At 42.3% G+C, this 18,676-nt stretch overlaps 1 protein-coding gene across 1 annotated transcript in view; it reads right to left on the bottom strand.

The window, feature by feature from the left end:
* Window positions 1–18,676, bottom strand: part of DMRT1 (doublesex and mab-3 related transcription factor 1) — a 102,433-nt gene that overhangs the window by 72,225 nt on the left and 11,532 nt on the right. The gene's annotated exons all lie outside the window — the stretch shown is intronic.

Below are 18,676 nucleotides of genomic sequence, written 5' to 3' on the forward strand. Positions count from 1 at the left end.
TACAGGAATAACAACCTTCTCTTTCCCTTTGCATCCCTAAAGCTGACACACACAAAAAAAGAGTGAAGTATCAGAAATCACTGCCACTAAGAGGCTGTGGGCAAAATTTAGAAATAGCATCTTAAACTTTCAATAACTATTCTTTCTAAATATACTTTGAATATAATCCCATTATATTAATTATAGTAAACTAAATTAAATCAATCTTTCCAACTACTACACCCATGTCTTCTATAACACAGCGTGGTTTAGTGGAAAGAGCACGGGTTTGGGAGTCAGTGGTCGTGGGTTCTAATCCCGGCTCCGCCACGTGCCAGCTGTGTGACTTTGGGCAAGTCACTTAACTTCTCTGTGTCTCAGTTACCTCATCCATAAAATGGGGATTAAGACTGTGAGCCCCACGTGGGACAATCTGATAACCTTGTATCTATCCCAGCATTTAGAACAGCCCTCGGCACACAGTAAGAGCTTAACAAATACCATCATTATTATTATAATAACAGAAGGGTTGTATCCTTGAAGAACCTTGTGTTATCAGTCAGTGGTATTTATTGAGTGCTTACTGTGTGCACTTGGGAGAATACAATGCAACAGAGTTGGTAGGCACATTCCCTGCTCACCAAGAATTTACAGTCTAGAGGCATTTCCCAGAGGAAATACAGTCCTGCAAAATCATGGCAAATATAATTCCCAGAAAGGATTTCTGAAGCAGGTCACATTTCCACCTCCTATTCGAGCCTGAAAATTTTGTGCAACCAAGTCCCAAGACCATTGGTCTACTTTAAATGATAACTGGCTTAAGGCATGTAGTTTTCTTCAAAACTGGACTAGAGCCTTAAAGGCAAACTTTGGGGAGAGAAGAAACACATTGAGGAACTATAATGGAAAATTAACAAGAAATAAATATGGCATCCTAAGTAAGTCAATTTTTAAAAACTACAAAGAAGATTTTAAAATTTTAGCTTGTTTTTGGTATAATCTTTAAAGGAGCAATTTAAATACTTTGCTTTCAATGTGTTTTAAATGGCAGCTTTAAACTCTATGACTATTTTCTGCCTCTCTTCCCTTCATAAAACCCATTTCTAAATACAGTTGAGCTTTTTCCTCAATTTTTTTGCAAATTTGATGCTAAAATGTTTCTAATTTTTTAACACTCAAGACCAAAAGATGTTCTTTTGGGTCCTAGATGTTGCTGTATTAGAGATCTAATTAACCACACATCCTAAATTCCCCTGTGACTTTCACTAAGCAGGATTTCCCCCCATTCTTCTTCAGCCTCAGAGTCCCCTGGGAAGAAAAACCGCTAATACACATCTGTATTACAATTAGCATTATTATAGGATTAATTGGCATGGATAAGAAGATGGGTTAAGATGGGGTTCAACAAACAGGAACGGTAACAGCAGCCCACCTCTCAACTGGAGGAATAGAAGGAGAGAATGATTTACACTCCCCTTTTCTCACCATCGTAACAGTCCATTCTTGTCTTCCCTCGAAATTATCTGCAAGGTGGTGGCATTTACAAACTTTACTACTTAATATCCCGATATTCATATGCATTTGTTCATTACACCTTTTTGCATGTTTTTTGGATAATGCCTTAGAGTACCTCTGCTACTCTTTTTTAATGCACTAACATATGCAGTGTGAAATATGATTCACTCACTCATGAAAAATCAATACTCCCAACATGATAAATACCATTATTGATCTTTCACTGTTGTACGCTGGTCTTCAGGTCTATGGCATATTAATAGTAGTTAACCAGTAATTCATTTTAAGGTGTGAGAGAGAATGTGTGTGTGTGTGTGTGTGTTTGTGTGTGCGCACATGCACATGTTTCTCCCTTACAGTAAAGAATACAGCAGTAGTCACACCCAAGGTTCGGTAGTCCAACCTAACTACTGGGGCCCCTGGTTTAAACAAGGAGCTATGAGTAACCTAATTGCCAACACATAATAAATTTCTAAAGAAGAGTAAATTCAAGTACCACTGACAAGGTGAAAGAGTGGTGCTGCTTTATCCCTTCCACTCATAACACTGCATCCCAGCTCCTTAGTGGGGGTAGTACATGGAAGGGTGTGTACACGGAAGGGTGGTTCCCGCCACCACCATGAGCTTCACAACATCTCATCCCGGTTCCTTGTGGGGGAAGGAAAAACTGAGGTGGGAGGGGTTGTGCCCACCCGGGGCATTCCCCTCGACAGCCCCTGGCCCTCGACTCCCCCTACCCCCTGGACAAAGAAGGGGATGGGAGGGCTTGGGAGCTGTGGTGTCAGTGGAAGGGGACATGCTCCAGGTTAAGGAGGAGCTGGGCTCACTGGAATATCCCATCTCCCTCTTCCCCAACTCCACTCCTTGTCAGCCGGTGACTAATGTAGTTGAAACTCCTTAGACAGTGGACGAGGCAGCGAGAACTATGGGCTCTAATCCACTCATTCTGGAGGACTGAGCCAGGTAAAGGGGTCATTGGTCTAAATGGCATAATCCTTTGTGGAACCCCACCTAGCCTGTTGGCTGCCTGGTGCTGTTATAGCAGCCTCTTTCTTTATAAATCAGGAAAGAAAGTGAGTTTGAAGCTGCTAGCTATCTGATCTAGATGTCTTGTCTTATGCTCTCGAGTCATCTCCGACCCATAGCAACGCAATGGACACATCTCTCCCATCTGCAATCGTTCTGATGGTGTATCCATTGAGTTTTCTTGGTAAAAATAGACAAGCAGTTCACCATTGCCTCCTTCCACACAGTGAACCTGAGTTTCTGCCCTCGACTCTCTCCCATGCTGCTGCTGCCCAGCCCAGGTGAATTTTGACTTGCGGCAGATTGCCTTCCACTCACAAGCCACTGCCCGCGGTAGGAATGGAATAGGTAGGCTTCTGTTTGACTCTCCCTCCCACAGTTGAGACTGGGAGAGTACTGGAAAGCCAGAACAAAATACTCAATAATCAGTGGCACCACTGCCCCCTCATATTGAGCTAATTCTGTACACTGTATTTAGGTCTGGATTTTTCTTTGCTTGAATATTCAGTAGCAGCAAACAGTGTCATTCATCTCCAAGGAAAATCAGAGGATTTTCTTCCCATAATTTACCACACAAAAAGTACTGTTACTTGATCTATTATCCTTTTGGGTCAAAACCAAACTTGAAGATCTTTCTGCTTCATTTACCATGTTCTTATCCCTTGAAAAATTAGGATACCCCTGCTGGGATGCTGCGACATGATGGTTCAGTTCCTGGCTGTTTTGGAGGTCATACAGTAGCCTTGAATGCAATTGATGTGATATTACTCCCTAAAGTCATAATCAGGAAGTGCTGGAACAGTATGTTTCTCCCACAAGACAATCATTTTAGAGCTATTTTAAAAGTCAAACACGAATTTGTCCTCAGTGCCCACTTTCTATTAAGAAATGCCCATTTCTTCAATGAAAAAGAAAACTTAGTATTTCCCTTTTCATCAAATTTTTTTTTCTTTTCAATTTTGCTTTGGTGAAATGTAATTCTGCAATATTTCCCACAGGAATTTTTTTTGGCTGATATTCCAGTGCTGAACTTTTAGCTTGCCATAAAGTTAATGTGCTATTCAGTGTTCATTCTAGGCAAGACTATGGGACTGTGTATTTTCTACCACCCCCTAAAAGGCCATTATCTGTAATTACCCATTACCATGCATAATTATTTCTTCTAGTCAGGTCTGTGACCCCCAGGACTTTATGCTGTTATAGCTCACTGCACCATCTTATCAAATTTGTGAAGGAAGCTTTTCTGACCTTTAATGCTTTTCACTGCACATATTGCCATAAAAGCTGGCAGTAAATTACTTAACAGGTATACTCTGCTTCTTTTTCATGTACACTTCACAGGTACATGTGTAGCTCATATGATTCCAAGAGAAACATAGCAAATGTATCTCTACAATCAATATTGACTATTTGGGTGCTGATTATTCAGCCTCAGGATTGTCCAGGTTCTCTTTCTCTTTCCTCTCCCTTCAGCTGCCAGGCCTTTGGCGGCATCACCGTTATTTTCACCCTCACCTGAAGCGGGGCGGGCGGGGAGGGGGGGGCAGGGGGTAGGTGCAATTACTTAAATTTGCTACTTGTTAGAAAATTAAGTTAAAAGGTGTAAGGTGTGGTGAGGAGAACAGTTGAAACTAACTGCAAAAAATGTGAAATGGTTGGGGGGAGGGAGGGATTAGTTGTTGATTTCAAGTTTTTTTGTTTTCCCTGGATCCAGTACCTTGAAAAATCAAAGCCTGGATGAACTTTTTTTATGGCTTTTGTTAAGTGCTATGTGCCAGGCATATTAACTGTAAGCCCATCGATTAGACTGTAAACCCGTCAAACGGCAGGGACTGCCTCTATCTGTTGCTGACTTGTTCATTCCAAGCGCTTAATACAGTGCTCTGCACATAGTAAGTGCTCAATAAATACTATTGAATGAATATTAAGCGCTGGGGTAAATACAAGATAATCAGGTTAGACACAGTCCATGTCCCATATGGGGCTCACAGCTTTCATCCCCATTATATAGATGAAGTAACTGAGGCACAGAGAAGTGAAGTGAGTTGCCCAAAGTTACACAGCAGACATGTAGCGGAGTCAGGATTAGAACCCAGGTCCTTCTGACTCCCAAGCTCCTTGCTCTATCCACTAGGCCACACTGCTTCTCATTGCTTTGCTATTTCACTAGCACAGCAGACATGACCACACACATCTTGCAAAGGATCTCACGACAGTATACAGAAGATGTCAAAATGCACCATTCATTTGCATCAAAATTCATCCTTCATTCTCTTCTCTTCAATTAATTCTTTAAAAAAAAATCCCTACCAATCCTCCACAGCTATCCACAGATTTCTGCGTGTGCCACTAGGTTATAAGAAGGATGGACAAAGGGGCATGGAATGACACTACACTCCTCTAAATGCTTCACATTCAGGACATTGTGGAGAAAGTCGCTCAATCAATTGTCACTGAGGGTGAACACTGCTCAGACACCAATGTTAAAGAGGGGAAAGTTAAGCCCTTCCACCAGCAGGACATACACTTGAGTTGTTTTTGCAGTAACAGCGATGGTTTGCACCGAACCATCCACATGCTTTCCCTCAGGCCTCCCATGTCCAGCAGTACACACTGCAAGGAAGCTGATAGGGAGGACAAGTCCAGCCCATGGTCACAGATCAGAATATTTGAGACTACAATAGCAGCAGAGCACCACTAAATCCTTATGATTTTGTAAACCGTTTCTGCCTACGATATTCAGAGTGGCTTAGTAAGAGTCCGGGGAATCTTTTTCTCTTCTTCTCACAAAAATCAGGGGAAAAGCAAAAACAAGCAATAAAATGAAAAAAGGAAAACAACACCTCCCCAACCCCCCAAAAAAAGCAAAAACAAGAAATAAAATGAAAAAAGGAAACCACCCCCTATCCCCACCCTCTCCAAAAAACAGCCCACAGTTGTTCTCCACTTAACTATTCTGAACAGGGCCAGAAAATGGTCTGCTTTATACAGGCAATGGCAGCTCTTACGAGGAAAAGTGCAGTGCCATCAATCACTTCTACCTCTGGGCAGATTTGGAAGGGCTGTTTATATATGAAATTGTTACCAGGTCTTAGGTAAGCATGGGCATTCTAATTCCAATTTCCAGATACACCTCTCAAAGGCTTTCCTGGGGAAGAACCCGACTCCTGCAGGACAGAGGAAATGGGAGTGGCGGGGGCAGGAGAATTGGGCAACAGATAGGGGCTACGCTCCCAAGGGAACCAGTTTTCTCACCCTTACGTTTTACTCGGGATTTTTCTGAATTGTAGAATTGCCCCTTTTGATTGCTCTTTTGATTACATTCCGAGACTTCCATGTGTCCACAGTCCCTTTTGAGGCTGTTGACCCCTTTAGGGGCCAGGGATACCGTGTTCACTGATTTTTCTGGCCATTGCCCTGGCCCTCACTTCAGTGCTGTGCACATTGCAAATGCTCAATAAAAGTTGGGAATAATAGTAATAATACTGATAACATTGTATCCTTCCTCTGACATGGAATCAGAACTTTTCCCCTGATAGCCCCCAATCTTTCCCTTCTTTCCCTAGTACTCTTCTCACATTTGGCCTTCTAGCCTGCCCTGACAAGCTGCTTCTGTGCCAAACCTGATGAGAGCAAAACACGACTAGGTTGGCTTGAGAAGGAAAAAGAGGCATCCCGTTGTGTAGCTGGAGAAGAGAGTGGATGAGTCACAGGAAGAGAGCTGATTGAGTGCTTTAAAGCCAAGGGTCAGGGGTTTCTGCTTTATGTGGAGAGGAATGGGCAGCCATTAGAGGTTTTTGAGGAATAGGGGAACATATGAATAGGGGAAACAGCATGGCTCAGTGGAAAGAGTATGGGCTTGGGAGTCAGAGGTCATGGGTTCGAATCCCGGCTCTGCCACTTGTCAGCTGTGTGACTGTGGGTAAGTCACTTCACCTCTCTGGGCCTCAGCTACCTCATCTGTAAAATGGGGATGAAGACTGTTAGCCTCATATGGGACAACCTGATTACCCTGGATCTCCTCCAGCGCTTAGAACAGTGCTCTGCATATAGTAAGCACTTAACAAATACCAACATTAATTAATTAACAAATACCAACATTAACATTATTATGAAGAACCCAGGCTCTGGTCTCCCAGAATCTAGGACCCGCCGACCCATTCCCTCTGCTCCTGGGGTGAATTTCCTTATCAACCGTCTCTGAAAGGCCGAGGTGGCTCGAGGGTTAATCAGGAGCTTCAGAAGCAATTGCCAGGGGTAAATGGTTTTAACACCCCTGTAGACTGTGGGCTCGCAGGGAATATGTCTACCATCTCTATTGTACTACACTCTCCCAAGCGCTTAGTGCAGTGTTCTGTTAGTGCTCAATAAATACCACTGATTTGATGATGATGATGATGATGAAAAAAAATCCTCAACCCTACATGGGGGTTGGGGGAGGAAAAAGCCTTGAGAGCTGAGTTCTCCTCGCCGTGTACTATCAGGGAGGGACTCCCCACAGGACTTGGGCTTTCCCTTTCCCTAGATCCCAAGTGCTTACAGGAATTCCCTGTCCCAGACCTTAGGAAGGCTGGAACGAGAGAATTCCCAGCAATAGCAAGATGAAAGAGACAGTACCTTATGTCTTGTTATAGCCAAGTCCAAATGTGCATCCAGTTGGCAAACTTCTCATGGGAAAGTGCGTATGTACTAGCAAATGTCCTTGAAGGGAAGCTTATGGGTCTTAGAGGCATAACCTTATCTCAGAACAAGTACTCTCCTGTAGCAGTAAGACAGCCTTCAATTGGCAGAATACAAATATTATATGTAGTCCTTTTACAGGCTACTCTGTGTTCCAATTCAGTCCAATTTATTGTTTGGGAAAAACATTTAGTATGGCATTTGCTCAACTATCTCCCAAAGCAGTTATGCCTTGTAATCATTATATTAATAATAATATTGATGATCATTACACATTTACTATATGCCAAGTGTACTAAGCACTTATGTACATATCTTTAAATTATATATTATAAATTATTTATTCATATTAATATCCACCTTCCCCTCTAGATTGTAAACTCGTTATGGGCAGGGAATGTGTCTGCTAATTCTGTTGCACTGTACTCTCCCAAGCGCTTAGGGCAGTGCTCAGCTGCACATAGTAAGTGCTCAATAAATACTACTGATTGATTTAGGTAGATATATGATAATCGGTCCCACATGGGGCTCACATTCTAAGTAGGAGGGAGAAGAAGGACTGAATCCCCATTTAGCAGATGAGTGAACTGAAGCACGGAGAAGTTAAGTGACTTTCCCAAGATCACACAGCAGGTAACTGGTGGACCGAGGATTAGAACGCTGGGCCTCTGAATCCCAAGGCTGTGCTCTTTCCACTAGGCCATGCTGCTTCCCACACTGCTTCAAATCCAGTAGGTTGTATAAATGTGGGGGGGGCGGGGGGGTGGAGCTCTCCTAGGTATCAATAATGCATTCCAATTATGATCCTCAATAAAGGTAGTGTTACACACTAGTCTGTGACGTTATTTAGGATTGGGCAGAAACTCTGGCCAGAACGAGGTCAAGCCAAGGGGGATTTAAAAGAAAGAACGATTAACAACATGTTGGAAGAGAGGGTTGTCTGAAACCAACTCTGTTGAGCATTCAGTAAGCAGCAGAATTTGGAGCTAAAAACTTCTGAGCTGAGGTCTTGTTTGAGAAGTGAGTTAGAAAAAGCATACAAGGTTAAGGGAGAGGTATGGGTGGAAAGAGGGAAACATATCCTCCCCCAAACCTTATAAAGAACGGGAGGGCTTTTATGGCATCCTTGATAACTCAAATTTATTAACTAACCTAGTCCAATTACCAATTAGCCTTAACTGGGTAGACAGCTCTGCTCATTCTCAAAGTTAATTTAGTTTGATTCATATCCAACAGATCACTTCGGCCCTTCCATGCCAACTAAGTTTAAATACTCACAATCCACCCAACCACTTATGCACTTAGCTTATATCCTCTATTACTTCCTCCTATCTGAATGTATTTGTCTCCCCTGCTAGTTTGTAAGCTCTGTGAGGGCAGGGATCAGATATACTAATTTCTATTGTACTCTCCTAAGCACATAGTATAGTGCTCTCCACAAAGTAGGTGTTCTATAACTATTGATTGATTAATCAATTGACTGCAAATCTGTGGCACACTTACAGGAGATGGCAATACCAGTCTCCACATCCTTAACCCCACTTCCCTTAAAAAAGTGATGCCAATAAAACAATGATCATGGATTGCTTAAAGCAAATCTTTGGTCATTTTAGAAAAATTGCTATTCTGTGAAACATTCTGTAACATAATCAAAAGTCTTTACTAAAATTACATCTCCTTCAAGAGGGCTTTCCTGAATAAGCCTTCATAATAATAATAATAATAATGATAATGGTATTTGTTAAGTGCTTACTATGTGCCAGGTACTGAACTAAGTGCTGGGGTGGATACAAGCAAATCAGGTTGGACACAGTCCCTTTCCCTTGTGAGGCTCAGAGTTTCACACCCCATTTTACAGATGATGTAAATGAGATGTAGAGAAGTGAAGTGACTTGCCCAAGGTCACACAGCAGATGAGTGGCAGAGTCAGAATTAGAACCCATGACCTTCTGACTCTCAGGCCTGTGCACTATCCAGCCCTTAGTACAGTTCCTGGCACATAGTAAACACTTAACAAATACCATCGTCATTATTGTTATTATCCACTACACCCTGCTGCTTCTCATCTCCTCTACTCCCCCTCCTTTCTATATTGCCTATGCATTTGGATCTGTACCCTTTAAGCACTTACCATACTATCAGCCTGTAAGCCCGTCGATTAGACTGTAAGCCCGTCAAAGGGCAGGGCCTGTCTCTATCTGTTACCGATTTGTACATTCCAAGCACTTAATACAGTGCTCTGCACATACCTGTAATTCACTTTGATATGTCTCCCTCTTTAGACTCTTTAATACAGTGCTCTGCACATAGTAAGTGCTCAATAAATACTATTGAATGAATGAATTGCACTTACGTATATGCCTGTAATTCACTTTGATATGTCTCCCTCTTGACTCTATTTATTGCCATTGTTCTCGTCTGTCTGTCGCCCCCGATTAGACTGTAAGCCCGTCAAACGGCAGGGACTGTCTCTATCTGTTGCCGACTTGTTCATTCCAAGCGCTTAGTACAGTGCTCTGCACATAGTAAGCGCTCAATAAATACTATTGAATGAATGAATGAATAGACTGTACACTCTTTGTGGGCAGGGAACATGTCTAATACATACTCCATCTACCTCTGTAACTTTGGCTTCACTGACTCTGTCCCGGTTCTCCTCTTAGCTTTCTGGCTGCTCCTTCTCAGTCTTCTTCACCGGCACCTCCTCTGCTTCCCATCTTCTAATTGCAGGGGTGCTTCAAGGCCCTTCCATTCTACATCTACACCCACTCCCTTGGAGAACTCATTCATTCCCATGGCTTCACCTCCCATCTCTACGCTGATGACTCCCAAATATATCTCTCTAGCCCTGACCTCTCTTCTCCTGCCTCGCAATTTCTCCAGCCTTCAGGACATCTCTACTTGGGTGTCCTGCCAACATCTCAAACAAGTCCAAAACAGAACTTTTCATCTTCTCACCCAAACCCTGCCCTCCACTAGACTTTCCCATCTCTGTAGACACCAACACATCCACCCTGTCTCACAAGCCCGTAACCTTGGCATTATCCTCAATTCATCTCTCTCATTTAACCCACATCTTCAACCTGACACCAAATCCTGCCATTTCTCCCTTCAGAACATTGCTAAAATCTGCCTTTTCCATTCCATAGAAACTTCTACCATGCTAAACCAAGCACTTATCAAAGTCCACCTTGATACTGACTCAGCATCAGCTTTAAAACCTTACTATTCCCTTTAAAGCACTCAATCAGCTCTCCCCCTCCTATCTTATCTCACTGATTTCCTACTACAACCCAGCCTGTACACTTGGCTCCTCTACCACTGGCTTGCTCACTACGCCAGGCACATAGTAAGCACTTAACAAATACCATAATTACTATTATTATTATTATTATGCCTCAATCTTGTCTACCTGGCCACTGGCCCCTTGGTCACATCCTCCCTTTGACCTGGAACTCTCTCACCCTCCATATACAACAAACCACCATTCTCCCCACCTTCAGATCTTATTAAAATCGCATTTCTTCCAAGACTCCTTCCCCGATTAAACCCTCTCTTCCCCTACTCCCTCTCCCTTCTGCAATGACCTATACACTTGGATCTGTACTCTTTAAGCACTTGATATTCACCCCACCCTCAGCTTTACAGCATACCATAATTTATTTACTTGTGTGTCTCTGTCTCCCTCTCTAGCCTGTGAGCTCTTCGTAGGCATGGAACGTCTACCAACTCTGTTGCTTTTTTATGGTATTTGTTAAGCACTTACTATGTGCCAGGCACTATACTAAGTGCTGGGGTAGATACAAGCTAATCAGGTTGGACACAGTCCATGTCGCCCATGGGCTCAGTCTTAATCCCCATTTTACAGATGAGGTAACTGAGCCATGGAGAATTTAAGTGACACAGTAAGCGCTCAATAAATGCAACTGGCTGACTGATTGATTAATGTGTGTCTCCCCCTCTAGACTGTAAGCTCCTTGTGGATGGGAATGTGCCTGTTATATTGTTCTACTGTACTCTCCCAAGCACTTAGTACAGTATTCTTCCCACAATAAGCACTCAAGAAATACATAATCGACTGACTGACTGACTTGCCCAAGGTCACACAGCAGACAAGCGGCAGGGCTGAAATTAGAACCCAGTTCCTCTTTTTCCCAGACCTGCACTCATTACTTCTGTTAGTAAATCCCTGCTGTGTGACCTCGGGCAAGTCATTCTACTTCTCTGTGCCTTGGTTTCTTCCTCTGTAAAATGGGGATTCAATACTTGTTCTCCCTTTCACTTAGACTATAAGCCCCATGTGGGTCAGAGACTGTGTCTAACTTGGTTGTTTTGTATCTACCCCGGAGGTTAGTATAAAGTGCTGGACACATACTAAGTGCTTAACAAATATCATCATCATCATCATCATCATCATCATCATGTGGTTGAGAAATAATCCTTATTCTATACTTCACATTGATCATACCCTTTTTAAAGTATTTTGTCCTGTTTGGTCATTACATTTGAAAAGGGACTGAGAGAAACTAAAGATTTCAGAGAACAACAACAAAAAAGGATAATTGTTTGAAAACATATGGCCGTAAAACGAAAGGTTAAAGGAAGTACAATGGTCGAGGCTAGACCATACAAAACTACAGGTTTTAATAAGCTACCAAGAAACAGAAGAAACAGCCCTAAATTTTAGCAGGAGAGATTTGGATTGGCCATAAAGAAGAATTTCTCAGCTGCCAGGGCAATAAAACACTGGAATAAGCTACCAAGGGAGGATATGGAGTTTCATCCATAGTGATTTTTAAGACAAGAATACCTAGCATTTTTCCATTCTGAATGATTTAGTAATTCCTCCACCTAGTGGCAGAGGAATGGACCAGGTAATCCTTGGCGGTCCTTTCCATTTTTATTATTTTATGACTATGATAAAAATGGTCTGAAGAGTAACCAAGTAACCTTGGGGAACATAGTAAGTCAGTGCTGTACGGTGGATTTTGGAACAGAATCCAAGTCTCCTGACTTCTAATTCTGATACACATGGCCAGGTCCCCAAAAGCTGAATCCTCGAAACATCATTCCTGATCTAAGTATCTTACCATTTAGCTTTACCCTTTTAAGGGTCTCAGATGCTAATGGTAGGGTTCAACAAATGTTGGTTTAGTCCAACAGTCAAACAAAATTACCCCTCCCCTCAGGCTCTCTGCCTCTGCTAATCTGTTTGTTTGTCTGATATCTTCCCTCAGTACCACTCTGCCTCCCACTGCTGTGTTTGCTAATTATACACAGAATTAAGGAGGCAGCCCATCAACCTTGATATTTTACTCAGTTTTGAAGAGTACAGAGTGTATTTTTTGAGACCTTCTAATGGATTACCTTCTTAGCCACTCCCACTACATAGCTGTGATAGCAACAGCCAACTTGGACAATAAGGTCTGTAAACCAAAAAAAACCCAAAAAACCCAGCACAATCAGAAGCTATGTTTGGCCTTGATTAGGCTCACTTCTGGAACAGACAGAAACTTAAAAAAATAAGCTGACAATACATGCACGATGAGAACAATTATATGGCTGAGAAAGTTTTGGAATGGACAAAAGTTGATACCTTGTCAAAGGACAACTCTAAAACAAAGCTGTCATATAGAAGAGATTCATTGGAAAGTCAAGTGAATAAACAAAGATGAGCCTCATCTTACATCTTGTATGACTTGCATACAAGATAGTTGTGAAAATTAATTACGACAAGATGAACTTTAATTTTCACTCAAAGATTTCTCCAATAAAGGTCAGAGAGTTTACCTTCCCTTTTGGGGAGAAGCGCTCCACTTAGCTAGGATGCAGCCCACTCCCTTCTCTCTCTCCCTGACTTGAGTCACTTATTGGACCCTGCCTGAATTTCCCAGTTGTCTGCCAGAGCAACCCAAACCCCAGGACTCAGGCCACCAGCATCTATTGAGTCTTGTGGGGAGGCAGGGGGGTCTAAAAGTCAGCAAACCCCCATGGACTCAGAGACCAGCAGAGCTGAGAGGGGAGGTGACTGAGGGACAAATTTGGGTGGGGTGTGGGTAGGACGAGTGGTTCTTAGACTGTGCGCCCCAGGCGGGACAGGTACTGTGTCAGACTTGATTACCTTGTATCTACCCCAGGGCTTGGTACAGAGGTAAGTGCTTAACAGATACCATTATCATGGTATTTAATAATGAAATTAGCACTTGAACTTTTTTTTCAAGCTTCCTTATGGTGGCCAGTCATCCTGCTTGTTTTTTTTTCCCCTCAAACACTTAGAACAGTGCATTGCACTCAGAAGGCACTCAGTGAATGTCACTACTACTATTACAGTCATACAGTTTTTCACCAGTCCATTTTTCAGGTGGTCTGTCCCCTTTCAAGTATAGCTATGGCGCCAGGTGCCTCTATGGCCTGTATTTTCATTTTCCGTACACAGCCTCCTTCCACCCTGGCTTCTGCCACCAGGTTTCATGGCTCAGAAGCAGCCCTGTGATTACAGGGCCCTGGGAAGGGAATGCCCAGACTTGAAGCAAGAGGAGAGTAGGGAGTGCCCCCTGGAGAAAAACTCTAGTTTCAGGTATCCTTAGACAGGTTTCAGCAAAACGGCACTGCCTTTGACATCATTTCGCTACACTGCAGGCTTGGACATAACATATGGGATGTTGTGTGGATCAATGTGTCCGGTATCCGATAGAGGTGTCAGTGGCTACCCTAAATTCCGCCCGATTCACAACTAAGAAACCCACAATCAGATGAGGACGTAGAGGCTTTGGTTATTACAAGCCAAAACCAAAATATGATGCAGTCCTACATTAATAGCTGGAATAAAACAGATTAAACAGTGAGGCAAAAAAACATGACACTTTAAGAGAGCAAAAGGAAATGAGACAAAGAAAAACTCAAGACATTCAGAACCAAGGAAGCAAAAACAAAAGGAGGAGAAACAAAATCAATAAACATTAAACACAGAAGGTTTTCAGCCAATTGTAAGATCAAAGAGAACATGAGAAGGGAGTAGTTGCTTTATGGGTATCTTAGATAGAAGACCTTGGAAGAAATATGACTATGATAAAATCATTATAGCTCACACTAAAAATAATGCAGGGAGTGAACTTATTGAAGGAATTTGCTGGACACCACTCTTGGATCCGAAACAGTCCCAGAAATCAAAGGGTCTTTTAAAAATGCATCTAACTCTAGGTCCTAATATGGTAACCCTAATGAAATAGGCCCAAGTACTGCCTTGCCAGTGATTTACTGAACATTTCTATATTGGTAGACAATAAATTGATAATATTTTTTGAAAGCAGCATGGCCTAGGTGGAAAGAACATAGGCCTGGAAGTCAGAGGACCTGTATTCTAATCCTGGCTCTGTCACCTGCCTGCTGTGTGATCTTGGGCAAGGTGCTTAACTTCTCTGTGCCTCAGTTTCCTCATCTGTAAAACTGGAATTAAACCCTACACCTTCCTACTAGACTGTGAGCCCCATATGGGATAGGGATTGTGTCCAATCTGATTATCTTGTACAATAATAATAATAATAATAATAATGGCATCTGTTAAGCACTTACTGTGTGCCAAGCACTGTAATAAGCACTGGGGTAATACAAGATAATCAGCTTGGACACAGTCCCTGACCCACATGGAGCTCACAGTCTAAGTAGGAGTGCGTAAAATCTAATCCCCATTTTAGATGAGGAAACTGAGGCACAGAGAAGTTAAGTGACTTGCCCAAGGTCACACAGCATACAAGTGGCAGAACTGATATTAGAACCCAGGTCCTCTGACTCCCAGGCCCAATCAATCATTTTTAATGGTATTTATTAAATGCTTATTATGTGCTAGGCCCTGTACTAAACTCTGGAGTAGATACAAGCTAATTAGTTTGGACACGGTCCATGTTCCACATGGAGTTTACAGTCTTAATCCCCATTTTACAGATGAGGAAACTGAGGCACAGAGAAGTTAAGTGACTTGCCCAAGGTCACACCGCAGACAAGTGGCAGATCCTTTTGACTCCCAGGCCCGTGCTCTATCCACTAAGCCATACTGCTTCTACTGAGCCATGCGGCTTTGAGCACTTACTGTGTGCACAGCACCAAAGTAAGCGCTTGGAAGAGTACAAAATAACTGAGTTGGTAGATATATTACCCACCCATAATGAGCTAGGAAGGAGACAGAAATTAATATAAATAAATTATGGATATATACATTAGTCCTGAGGGGATGAGGGAGAGATGAATAAAGGAGCAGATCAGGTTGACACAGAAGGGAGTGGGCAAAGAGGAAATAAGGGCTTAAGCAGGGAAAGCCTCTTGGAGGAGAAATGCTTTCAATAAAGCGTTGAAGGTGGGAAGAGTAATTATCTGCCAGCTATGAAGAGGGAGGGTGTTCCAGGTCAGAGGCAGGACGGGGACCATAGGTCGGTGGTGAGATAGATGAGATGAAGGTATAGGGAGTAGGTTGGCATTAAAGGCTCTTTCCACTACTACTGATGTGATTTTAGAAGGGTCTTGAAGAGCGAGAGCGCAATGGTCTGCCAGGTGTGAAGGGGAAGAGAATTCCATGCAGAACAGAATGTGTAAGCAAGAGGACAGCAGTGAGGAAGGTGAGAATGAGACACATTGAGTAGGTCAGCTTGAGAGGAATGAAGCATGCAATTTGAGTGAGAGAGGAAGCGATAGGATAAGCAGGAAGGGGAGAGATGATTGAGTGCCTTAAAGCTAATGGTCGGGAGTTTCTGCGGAGATAGATGGGCAACCACTGGAGGCTTTTGAGGAGTGGGGAGATGTGTGCAGAACTATGTTTGCAGGAAATGATCCAGGCAGCAGACTGAAGTATGGACTGGAGAGGGAAGAGAATGGAGTGAGGGAGGTCAGCGAGAAAACTGATGCAGTAGTCAAGTCGGGATGTGACAAGCACTCGGATCAGTGTGGTGGCTGTTCGGATGGAGAAAGGCCAGTTTCTGGAGATGTTGTGGAGAAGAACCAACAGAATTCAGTGACAGAATCAATATGGGGGTTGAAAGAGAGTGAGGAGTCAAGGATAATACCAAGGTTACAGACTTGAGAGAAGGGGCGAATGATGATGACATTGTTGTTGACTGTGAAGGCAAAGTTATGTGGACAAGAGGATTGGGGAGGGAATTTAAGGAGTTTAATTTCGGACATGTTCGGTTCCAGTGGAGTCTGTCGGAACAGAAGGGATCCCACTCTCCCTAGCCTGGAGCAGGATCTGGTCCTGCCCTGTCCCATGGCCAGCAACAGGATTTGGCTGTGCTTCTGAAGGGAGAAGGGCTTCCCAGAGTTATGTGATGGGTGCACTTTACAGATCAGTCTACCAGCCTGAAGATTCTTGAAATTCTTCAATCATATTATGCAAAAAGAGATTAACCTTTCAGCCCTAAGCAAGAAGGAGGCTCTGACATGGGAGTAGGATTTATTGATGACACTGCAGAATTCAGGACATCTCCTTGCCAACAATCCTCCACTTATTTTATTTAAATGTTTATCGATTATGCTTTGTGAACTACCTGTTCCCATGGGGGACAGGGACTGTATCCAACCCAATTAACTTGTATCTACCCTAGGTCCGAATACAGTGCCTTAGTAAGCGCTTAACAAACACCATAATCATTATTATTTATCTTTGAAAAACAGCATTTCATTTGCACAAACTCAGATTTTCTTTCCTGATTCAAGATTAACTAAGGCCTTTATAAATGTTACAAGGTTAAAAATGGTATGGTCAAGTTTCTGGTACCATTACAGTTTGCTTTCCTTCTTTTTGAAGAACTGCATGTCACAAGAAGTCTGAAAAATTGTCTTGGACCTTTCAAGGCATCATAATATTTCTAATCTGCCAATAATATGGATACAATAAGAAAAGTCTGTCCCAGCCTGCCTATATGATTTGTGTGACTTCTTCAAACAATATTCCTTTTACAGAAAACAATGTGTAGTAGTGAAGATGGCAAAAAATGTTCTAAGCTTAAAATTTTAAATATATACAAAGAAAAAAAATCCATGCAGTTGAGAGAATTTCTTGTAACTTATGCTCCTTTAACAGTCCACTTAATATACACACACAAAAAAATGATGTGCTAATGTATAATTATTGTGCTGTTTGGTAAGCACTTACTAATGTTGTATTGTACTCTCCCAAGCACTTAGTACAGAGTTCTACACATAGGCTCAATAAATAATATTGATGGATTGATTGATTACTATGTGCTACTACTACTAAGCCCTGGGGTAGATATGATAAGAATGTTGGACACAATACTGTCCCATATGGGCCCACAGTCTAAGCAGGAGGGGGAACAGGTATTTAGAATCTCTATTTTACAGATGAAGAAACTGAGACACAGATTCTGGCCCAAGGTCACAAGTGGCAAAGCCGGGATTAAAACCCAAGTCCTATAACTCCCAGGCCCGTGCTCTTTCCAGTAGGCTATGCTACTTCCCTAACAAGTAAGTGAACAAAAATAGTTTTGATGATTTGGGGAGACCAGAATCTGGTCCTGTAGCTTTTGCCCAGTATACCAAGAATCATTTCTATGTCATTATGGCAGTACATCATTAAAATCATTAATTCATTATTTATGTCTTATGGCTGAAATTCACTATATTTTATAGGACTCATTAGTACTATTATTATTGCTATCATAATCATGGTATTTGTTAAGTGCTTACTATGTGCCGAGGACTGTACAATATGGGGCTCACAGTTTAAGTAGGAGGGAGAAAAGGTATTGAATCCCCATTTTATAGATGAAGAAACTGAGGTACAGAGAAGTTAAGTGACTTGGCCAGAGTCATGCAGCAGACAAGTGGAAGAGCTGGGATTAGAACCCAAATCTCCTGGCTTCCAGGCCCATGCTCTTTCCACTAGGCCATTTTTTTTTTTTGCTTTCCCTCTTGAGATACACCTCCATCCTGTTAGCCCACAAGTTGTAATAGGTTGGACTAACTAAAATTCATGCAACTCAAATGCAAATACTAAGGGTTTGAACTGGAGATGATTATTAGAAGCACCGTGGGAGTTGTATGAACCTTGCAGAACAATACTGATTGTACCCTTAAGCATCTCTTCCATTAGCCTAATATCCTTTCAACTGAATTCAGATTTTTAAAAACATGAAACTCATCTCTAAAGTAATATTTTGAGAGGGAACACATACACCTACATTTAATACAATATGAGTACATAAAACATTTTTCATCAAACAGTGGATTTTATCTGGATTGTAAGCTCCTTGGTAGGCAGGAAATGTGACTACCAATTCTGTTGGGAGTATACTCTCCCAAGCGGTTAGTACAGTGCTCTGCACCCAGTAAGCGCTCCATAAATATGCAAGAACTACATTCTCAAAGTTCTTCGGAGTTCCCAAAACTTTCATGATGGCCCCAGTCCTTGGAATCCATCATTATTCTTCACCACAAGTGTTATCCCAGACAGGCAAAAGGGTAGCCA

The sequence above is a fragment of the Ornithorhynchus anatinus genome, chromosome X5, assembly GCF_004115215.2.
Source record: "Ornithorhynchus anatinus isolate Pmale09 chromosome X5, mOrnAna1.pri.v4, whole genome shotgun sequence".
NCBI lineage: Eukaryota > Metazoa > Chordata > Mammalia > Monotremata > Ornithorhynchidae > Ornithorhynchus > Ornithorhynchus anatinus.